Source organism: Rhinopithecus roxellana, chromosome 14 (assembly GCF_007565055.1).
Source record: "Rhinopithecus roxellana isolate Shanxi Qingling chromosome 14, ASM756505v1, whole genome shotgun sequence".
Taxonomy (NCBI): domain Eukaryota; kingdom Metazoa; phylum Chordata; class Mammalia; order Primates; family Cercopithecidae; genus Rhinopithecus; species Rhinopithecus roxellana.
The window spans coordinates 125,917,281-125,927,708 of record NC_044562.1 but is presented as its reverse complement, the minus strand read 5'-3'; positions in this window follow the sequence as shown (position 1 = coordinate 125,927,708).

The following is a 10,428-nucleotide window of genomic DNA, read 5'->3' as shown; positions in this document are numbered from 1 at the left end:
AAAGAAATAATGAAATACTGGAGAAATTGCAATGCAAACTAAATATTTAACATATTTCAGAACTTAATGTTTTTTTTTAGGTGCCTGCCTGTGGTTAGGGTCCCTGGAGATGAGAATTCATGTGCTAGTGATCTATTAAGGTAGTGCCTCAGGAAAAAACTGGTAAGGAAGTGAGGGAAGAAGAGAAAATCAGGCAAGGGTGCAATCTGAGGCAAAGTCGCAGCCTCAGCCTGATCCTACAGGGAGATCTGGAGTGGAAACTACACTATAGAATTGGTCTCACCTGGAGGCAAAGGAGCTGACCTTTCATAGCCAGGCAGCAGTCCCTGGCTGTGGGAGAAAGGTGGGACATGGAGGCACTTCTGGCTCTTGGTGGGTGTTCTACGTTGCCTCTAGGGGAGTACAATCTTAATTTAAATGGGGAAAAGCCAGCAATTTCTCCAAAACCTAGGGTCCTTTATGCAAATCAGCCCCTGGAGCAGGCAAGAAGTGGCCCAAGTTCACTGAAGGATTCTTGCAAATCTGAGCTAAAAGTGGTATTTCTCGAGTATTTTTATGGAACTCTTTCTAAAATGTTTCACATCACAGAACTAAAGCCAATGAAGACAGTATATTGAATACAATTTAAGCTCTTCTAAATGACTTAAGGTGACCTAAAATATGTTCCATAGAATACAAGTTTCAGAGAAAGCCACAGGAGCTACACAGAGGGGATTCTCTGTTCAAGTAAGTCTGGAAGAAGAGGACTCACCCTAAGTTAAGCAGGTGCTTTTATGACAGCACTATTGATAGTTGGAAAATGGATACCGTAGATCTCCAGGAAGCAGGTTTCCCAAACCAATAATGGATGTCATTGACTCTAAGATGCACATTTATTTTGCCATTTTAGCATCTCTGAAATCCAGATGCATCTTATAATACATCTGATGAAACAGAGATAGGGCCAGATAGAGTGACTCACACCTGTAATCCCAACACTTTGGGAAGTCAAGGTGGGAGGATCACTTGAATCCAGGAGTTCGAGGCCAGCCTAGGCAGCATAGTGAGACCCTGTCTCCATAATTTCTTTTTTAATTAGCCAGGCACTGCAGTGTGCACCTGTTATCTCAGCTATTCAGGAGGCTGAGGCAGGAGGACGGCATGAGCCCAGGAGTTTGAAGCTACAGTGAGCTATGATTTTACCACTGTACTCCAGCCTGAGTGTCAGAGCAAGACCCTGTCTCTAAAAAACAAAATAAAATAAAAATTAGAAATACAGAAACTGCAAAACTACAAAATTTCATGCCTTGAGTCCAAGTCCATTCTAAGCAAGTTCAGTACAAACAGAAAGGGAACTGAAACTGAAGGCCTGATACGTGCCCCACATCAGGCTTGGTTTTCAGAGTGGCTTCCACTAGATTCAGAGAGGCTATTCTCCCCTCCCTCAGAAACTTGAAGTCCGTGTGATCTACTGGTGCCAGATGTGGAGAGAAAACCTAAGCTCCATGCCCACCTTAGTCCAGCACACAGTCATCTCCCTAGGAAACAAGCTTCTCCCGCCCAGCGGCTGCTGCTGGAACACATGTCTCCACCTTCAACCACAGCCCAGCCAGTGGCCCCAGGCAACCTCTCGGCTGGGCCCGCGTAGTTTATGACTTCGTGAAGCTTTCCAGTGACCATGACTTCTGCTGCCTGCCAACTGTCCCTTTTCCTTCTGGATGCCTTTTGTCCTGCTTCACAGTTCATTGATTTTCAACTGCTGCAGTCTGAGCCACACACCCAAGGCTGCTGGGAAGCTGTGAATGAGTTCTGAGGCAAGGCCTGAGGTCATTCTCAGAATCCTAGACTTGCTTGGGCCTCACAGTGTGACCAGTGGGGAGGCAGAGGCAGGAGTGGTGGGGCTGGGATCAGGAGACCTGATCTTACTTTCAGGCTGGCACCTGAGGGGTGTCTATGTGTAGTCACCCAAAGGGGTATCATGAAGTTGGTCTTCATTCAGGCAGATGCTCCTGCATAGGGTGCTCCTGTCCAGGGGTGGGGCTCAGTGGTAAGAAAATGCAGGCAATAGGGGATTCCCGAGGTCTTTCTGTGAAGTGCAGCAGGACGCGAGTGGTCAGGAGCTCTGCATCCACCCATAGCTGGAGAACCAGGGAAGATAGTAGGAGGAGCCTCTGGCAGAGCAGGGACAGAGAACAGCCCCTAAAGGGTGGTAGGGGCTAAACAGCAGAGGCCACATCTTGTGGTTTGGGCCTGCTCAGCTGTTGCTCAGAAGCACACAAGTTTTAGGGTCTCTTCCACACGCAGGTGGAAATCCTAAAGACCAACAGAGCCAGGCTTGTCCCCAGGGCATCGGGAGGAGGGCAGGTGACAGGGAACAGCTGGAAGAGTGAGCCCAGCTCCAAACGCTCATGCCCAAGGTTTGCCGAACCAAATTTTAAAAAGTACTCTGTTGGCCAAACACAATGGCTCTGGGAGTCAGCATCACCTAAGGCTGGCAGATTACAGATATGAGAGCCCCGGGACACACCCTGAGATGGCACAGAGGTGAGTCGCAGCCCTCGCTCAGGCCGTCCTCTGCTCCTGTGGGAGCCAGCCCGGCTGACTGCAGTCCTCCAGGAACAGGGCCTCTCCTCTGCTCGGGGCCGGCCTGGTACATGCACCCTACAGCATCTCCCCAGTGAGAAGCGTGGTGACTGAGAGCTGCACGTCCCCAGCTTTCCCGTCAGCCAGATTCCTCACATGCTGAGCCAGAGGCTGCCTGAGACTCTCTGATCTGGATTTTAGTGTCAGGTTTCACTAGGGAATTGTCTCCCCTGAGATGATCCTGGAGTTGACAAGGAAGGAGATAGGATGAGACAGAGGTTTGATCGCGTCATTTGACCCTCATCCAACTGGCAGAGTTCCCTTCAAAGAAACCCTGTGTTAACTCTCTGTCTTTTCTGCCCTTCTGCTTCATTGAAAGGAAGCACACAGACATCTGTCTCCATTTACTCCTCCATCCAGGGCCAGGCAGATGGACCATCCGCATGTGCACTGCACAGAGCCCCGACTACGACCTGCTCCCTTGCTCACACTTCCTGTGTGGCTGTAACACTTCAGCAGCAAGGGCACACCAGGCACATGGCATGCCATGCCTGCACTCACCTGTTTAGTTAGGAAACAAACTTGGCTTACCACATACCAGGCACCAGTCTAAGTACATTATAAATATTAATGCATTTAATCCTCACTGTAATTCTCTGAGACAGGGACTATGATTAGCTCCATTTTACAAATGAGGAAACTGAGGCATAGAGACGTAAAGTAATATGCCCAAATTTACTTAGAAGCCAAATCTTAACATGCTGTGAGTCCTCATGGATGATCAACCAAATTGAAATCTTATGGATTGTGCATGTGAAAGAGGGAACTCACATGTCGGGTGCACGTAACTGCTTCCACGTTCCTACAAGCAGAGCTAAGGTTGTGCATAGAGCTTCTCATGGTAGGCAATGCTCAAAGGGATTGCACATCTTTCTGTGGGATTTCGCCTGTTTAATGAGAGGTCCGTAAGCCTTGAGTAGGAGTTTGCTTAAGGCAAGAGGCAGGTCAGGTGACATCTTGAGGACTGTTTGAAAGGCTATTTATTGAAAATACTCTTTGTGCCAAGCACCCTAGTAAGCACTTTCCCTGTAGTACTTCATGTAAACCCCTCAACAACCCAGCAAGTCAAGTTTTTATTATGCTTATTTTAAAGCTGGGGAAACTGAGACTCGCAGGGTTCACATGACTTGTCCAGGGTCACATCAACGTGGTCCATCTGACTGTAGATTCCATGCTCCCAGCCCTTCGTGTTAGACAGTGAGATGGTGAAGGAGAGAGGTTTATTGCCCTTGTTGGCAAACATTAAATTCACTACCAAACTGGCCAAGATGAAAAATAATAACAATTCCCAATTGTTTGAAAGAGTTTGAAGAAATAGTGACTCAAATCCTTCTTGGGAGAGTAGAAAGCAGTGCACATTTTCTGGAGTGCAATTCAACATAAAAACCCTTTAAAAATGACTCCATTTTAATTCTGTAACCTCATTTCTAGGCATTTTGCCTGACAATGTAATTGGACAATTATACGAACATATGTGCAGAGCCATTTGTTATAGATGTTATTTCAATGGCAAAAATCTAGGAAAAGCAACCAACAATAGATGCTTGGTTAAACAACGTAAGGGGTGACAAAATGCTCACACAGCCATAGGAAATGGCGCTATAAACCAATTTACTGACAAGGAATGACACACACATTTTTTTTCCACTGAAATGTGCAGGTTACAGGCCAAAAATAAGCTTTCTTATGAAAACAAAAACAAAAACAAAACCCTGGAAAACAACGTACCCAAAATGCTAGTAATGGTTTTTTTCTGGTCAGCAACATTTTAAATAATATTGTTTTTCTCTTGCTTGGCTTTATTTTTTGCTACAAAAATAATAATGGGCGGGTCGCCTGACGTCAGGAGTTCAAGACCAGCCTGGCCAACATGTTGAAACCCCATCTCTACAAAAATACAAAAATTAGCCAGGCATGAGTGCAGTTGACTGTAGTCCCAGTTACTCAGGAGACTGAGGTGGGAAAATCGTTTGAACCCGGGAGGCCTCAGAGATTGCAGGGAGCCGAGATCGCGTCATTATACTCCAGCCTGGGTGACAGGGCAAGACTCCATCTCAAAAAAAAAAAAAAGAAAAAAAGAAAGAAAGAAAAATAATAATTGTGTAGTTTTCTAAAAAATAAAATGTGTATTTTAAATGGGCCATTGAGCATAGAAGGAGAAAATTGCTGACATGGTCTTGAGGAGCAAATAGCAGGGCTATATGGCCTGAATAGCACCATGAAATCCCCTACCCCACACAAGCTAATTGCCACCAAGACGCCTCCTGGCTTGCAAGTCAAGTTCTGTGGAAAATGGATAAGAAAGATAAGAAAGAATGAAAGAGAGAGAGAGAGAGAGAGAGAGAGAAAGAAGGAAGGAAGGAAGGAGGGAAGGAAGGAAGTAAAGGAAAGAAGGAAGGAAGGAGGGAAGGAAGGAAGTAAAGGAAGGAAGGAAGAAAGAAAGAAAAGGAAAAGAAAGGAAAGGAAAGGAAAGGAAGAAAGAAAAAAAGAAAGAAAGAAAGAAAGAAAGAAAGAAAGAAAGAAAGAAAGAAAGAAAGAAAGAAAGAAGAAAGAAAGAAGAAAGAAAGAAAGAAAGAAAGAAAGAAAGAACGGAAGGAAGGAAGGAAGGAAGGAAGGAAGGAAGGAAGGAAGGAAGGAAGGAAGGAAGGAAGGAAGGAAGGAAGGAAGGAAGGTGGATTTACCCAGGAATTGTGAAATTCTTGATATTTAACTAATCATGAAACCAAATGTAGCAAAAATAATTTGAAAGATCTGTTGGGAGGCCCAGCCAACAGGGAGGGGGATCAGAGACAATGTCACCTGCAGAGTCTCAGGCCAAAGAAGCAGTGCTCACCATGGGCAGACCAGTGGGAATCATCCTGCCTTCACCAGTCAGCCTGGGTTCTTAGGTGGCAGCAGCACCTGTGAGTGGCCAACAGCCCCACCCCATCCCCTTGGGAACTCTGGGCTCTCAGCAGCTGACAGTGCTCACCTGGGCCGCCTGGGGGCAGTTAGACTCCAAGAATGCCAAGATTCCAGGGAGCTTCTAGAGAAAGCGTTCATTTCATATCTTGCCAGCAGAAATGTGAATGGTGGCAGCTTTTTTGCAAAGCTATCTGCAAATATCTATCAAAATTAATGGAATCTGTGTCCCCCAGCCCAGCCGTTTTACTCTTGGAATCCTTCCCATAGAAATAACAGCACCAGCTCAGGAATGTGCATCCCAGTGGGTTGGGTGCAGCATTTAAAGTGTGTACAACAGCCATATTCCTAATTTCTAGATGTTTCGGGCCTTGGGATATCTGTAACAGTAAAAATAAAAAATAAAAAAAAAAAAACTTGGAGGGATGGTCATTCCAAGTTAGAAGCTCGGTGAACTATGGGTTCAAGGAGCATGGTCCAAGCTAGGGAGAGGAGGGCTGGCGTTTTAAAATGCACCCGGATTTGTTTTAATCGGGTATGGTAAGACACAACATATGGAAATAGCTGTCATGCAAGGAGAAATGTGTGTGTTCACCCATCTCTAGACAAAAGAGGTCCAGCACAGCACACCACGCAGGGCCACATGAGAAGCACCAGCATTGGTCGGGGGCAGAGGGAGCGAGGGGAAAACACAAGCACAAGCCCATATTGTGGCTTGCATGAGAAGGGACAGATGAGGCAGCATCAATAGGCTGAGGATTTGTTATCTTCAATCATTTGGGGAGGTTCTGGGTTATAAGGGCTGTCCCATGTCATCTAGTACCTGGCCCTGAAGTGATCAGTGGTCCAGAGTGTAAGAGCCTGATAGGTGTAAGAGCCTAACAGAGGAGGCATGGGATGCGGTCTCTGGATCAATTGTTTTGCCTATGAAAGGTACACTTGCAGAAGAGTTCCTTACTTTCTCTAGGAACTGGCTAGCTGGGAGGGAAATCTCTCCAGCATCAGCAAGGCCCAGATGTCAAAACATTCAAATAAAAAGACATTTTTTTTTTTTTTTTTTTTTGGAGACCAGGTCTCACTTTGTCACCCAGGCTGGAGTGCAGTGGCACAATCATGGCTCAGTGCAGCTTTGAACTCCAGGCTCAAGCTGTCCTCTCATCTCAGCTTCCAGGGTAGCTGGGACTACAGGTGTGTGCCACCACACCCAGCTAATTTATTTTAAGACACTGGGGAGAGTGGGGGGGGGGGGTCTCACTATGTTGCCCAGGCAGGTCTTGAACTCCTGGCCTCAAGTACTTCTTTCACCTTGGCCTCCCAAAGTGCTAGAATGACAGGTGTAAGCCACCACACCCCGCCTAAAAGATATACTTAACATAATTGGCCAGGTCCCAGGCATTCAGTGGGTTCAGATGTCCCCAGCTAGGTCCAGAGAACCAGGTTGGCCAACCAATCGGCCTGCAGAGAATCAAGACAAGGTCCCATCCGACAGGGAAGGCCAACTCTGCAAGGGGAGAGGAAAGCAGGGGTGAGGCTAGCTGGCGTCTGAAGCATCGAATTGTGCATTGGAAACTCAGCAGCGCACAGAAGAGACTCAGACTGTATGGGACCTTAACTTCAGGATTTGGGATTGTGAATTCATTCCAAGGCCCAACATGCCTAACAGAGGCGCAGCGGGACATGATACCATTTTCTCTGAGGATTATATTTCTTTCTGGGTTTATCCTGCAAATAGAAACTGGAGTCTGATGAGTAACTGAGGCCCGAATGGGAATAAAAGCAGCCAATAAGGGAGAGAGAGACTTTTTCTTGCCCTTGTGCCAAAAGTAAATTCCAAGGACTTGGGTGGCCTCGGAGACTCAGGGGTGGGTCAGGAAACGAAGCATGCTCTGAAGTGGAAGCCTGACTCCCAATGACATGTGCACATATGAGGAAAGACTGGATTATCGCTTCCAGCCAAACACCACTCACCTGAACTGCCCCCACCACATCTAGATAGACCAGGCCTCCCTGGTGGGTAGAACTACCTCCATCAACTCCAATTATTCCCTCGACAGTGGAAATTAATACTGCTCAGATTTTAAAAGAAGGGAAACCAGACCAAGAGACACTCTATTCATGATGCTAGGTTGTGAACTTAATTGAGAGAAGGAATGTGTCTTCATCTCAGCCAAAAGCTGGATCTTCCTTAAAAGCACTTATAATACTTGCAGAGAAACAGATATTGATCTGGCTCTGTTATGTAACTGACATTTGTGAGGGTCAGGAAAAGAATGGAATGGCTCCTTTGGGATAACAATAGCCTATTTAATGTGCACAAAAATCTCTTATCTTCAAGGGCCATACATCTGCACACTGTCTCCATCTGCCATCCAACCTGGCCACCCACATTGCTCCACTTAGCATGCAGAGTCCCTGGGGAGAGTCCCGGGGCACAGTCCGAGGCAACATCTGGGTCCTCTCAGCCACGGATAAGTCCTTCGTATCTCTGGATGTTTCCTGAAAAGGCTGGATGCTTCCAGTTCAGAATCCCCATCCCCACTCCCATCTAAGGAGATGTCATGTAATTCCAGGTAAGCTGCTGCTGCCCAAATGTGTCTGTGCTGAGACTTTACTGCCTTCCTGCCCCTTCCTGCCACCTCTCCCTGCAGGACACTCCATGCCCACCACTTGCTCATCAGAAGAGCTATTTTCTCCATATGTCCGCAGTCCACACCTCTTGCCATAAAATGACACAAATATGTAGCCTCAGCCCATTATTGCCCAGAGGAATGTGCTAATCCCCACCAACCAGACCCTCCCTCCTCAAAAGGAACAAAGGAACAGAGACACAGTCCCCGATGAGCAGGAATAATATGCCCGCCTAGAAGACAGAGCCCAGTTCTGTGTTTCTCCCCTCTCCTCCCCCAGGTATTGAGAAAGCTGCTGGAGCAGAAAGCAGTTGGTGCTCAGACTCTATAGAACCCACAAATCCCCTGGGGATTGTGTTAAAATGCACATTCTGATGCAGTGGGTCTGGAGTGAGGCCCAAAATGATGCAAGTCCAACAAGCTCCCCAACGTTGCGGATGCTGCCAGTCCAGGGACCACACTTTGAGTAGCAAGGGCATAGAGAACACACCATTCTCAGCTTCAAATGCACACACACTCACACACACAGACATGCAAACACAAACAACAGCAGCTTAAAATGGGACACTGTAAAAATGGCCTGTCTGTTTCCGAATTGGACTGCTTTGAAGATTAAGTTCTCCACATGGCATCAAGCTGCACGCTCTGTCATTTTGATAACATTTGTAAACACACATTTTAAAAAAGAATCTTATCCTCATAGTCAATTCAAAACACCTTTGACAGGGAGCAATGGAAACACCTGAGGGAAGGAGTGTTCACTTCAGGCCACTAGGGAACTCCCCGGTGACTCAAGGCCTCGGGTGAAAGCGCTGATTTATGGATGTGGAATTGAATATGAAAGGGCTCCAGGAATAAGGGCAGGTGACTGACGACATCACCCAGCAGCTCCAGAAAGCCTCACGTCGGGGTGACCGCAGGCCCTGCCTTGTGCCCATGCAGCCGACTGCCCCCAACAAACTCGCAGGGAGGGTGAAGGTAAAGGAGACCACCTGGATTTTGTTGCCAGTGGTTTGGGAGGATACATGTTAGAGAAATTTGCCAGAAAAAAAAGACTGATGTGGAGTTGGGTGCTTGTTTTTTCTTTTTACCCCAGTTTTGCCTTAGGAAGAGAACCACTTGGAGGTAGTACTTGTTCACTGTCCCGTGGCTTTTGTAGGCCCTGGACATCCTACTCTTCTTATAGATGAAATACTTAGCTGATATATGTACGATGACATCGCTGGGGAGATGTCACAGAGAAGTCCATGTCCTTACAAAGGCAGATCCTTTTGTAGCTTCTTTCAAACTATTCAGCAGTCAATCTTTCCATTTTCAGAAGACAGCCTCACCTCTCACATCGCAAGTTATCTGGATCCTCAGAGGGCCACACGTCTCAGCCTGCCTGCACCACCCAGAGGTCCCTAGTGGATGGAGAATGCCTAACCATGCTGCGGTGCCCGGATCTCAGCTGAGATTTCTCCCCTCTGTCCTGCAACCTGAGCTGTGTGTGGTTTCTCCAATCCCCTCCGAGTCTGCGCACCCCTCGCTGGAACCGATTCTCAACTATCTGGTGCCATCTGCTGGACAACTGCAATCATGGCCAAAGAGCAGTTTCCCGGAGTCCCAGGGAAGCAGAGGGAACACCTCCCTGGATTATTTTAATTCTCTCCAACTCCAACCTACCCCTATTTGTACTAAAAGGATTCCAGGTATGTTATGAGGTTTGTATCATGTGGTGAGAAGAATTCAGGACTATGAACTAGCTCTAATTCTATTAAGCCCCCCGAGCTTTGTGTCCTAGGCAGATTACTTATGCTGTTTCCTCAGTTGTAAAAGAGCAAAGGCCAACTGCCTTGAAAGTTGGTTACCTGGAGTAAATATGTTAATAGGTGTAGAGCTCCTAAATGTAGCCGACCCCAAAGATGGGAGACAATTTTATCTCTATGACTCTGTCATTCATGATGTTATTAAATTCAGTCTAAAATCTGGCTATCATGATGACTGCACCACCTCAAAAAACATTGCTGTCACATGTGGTTCCATTTCTTCTTTCTGCCCTAGAATTGTGTCTGTGCGATACAAAGGACTTTGTTCCACCCATATTCCAACCCCAATCTGCCTGTAGTAAAGACAGATGCCAGCTCAATGGTCTCTAGAATGATCACTCCTATGTTGCATTTGCCCAGAGGATGGCTGGTAAGAAACACCCCTTGGACAGTTTCCATCCTAGTCTGCCCCTCTAGGGGTGTGCATGTCCACCAGTCACTTAGAGGTCATATGGTTCTAGAAAGAACCT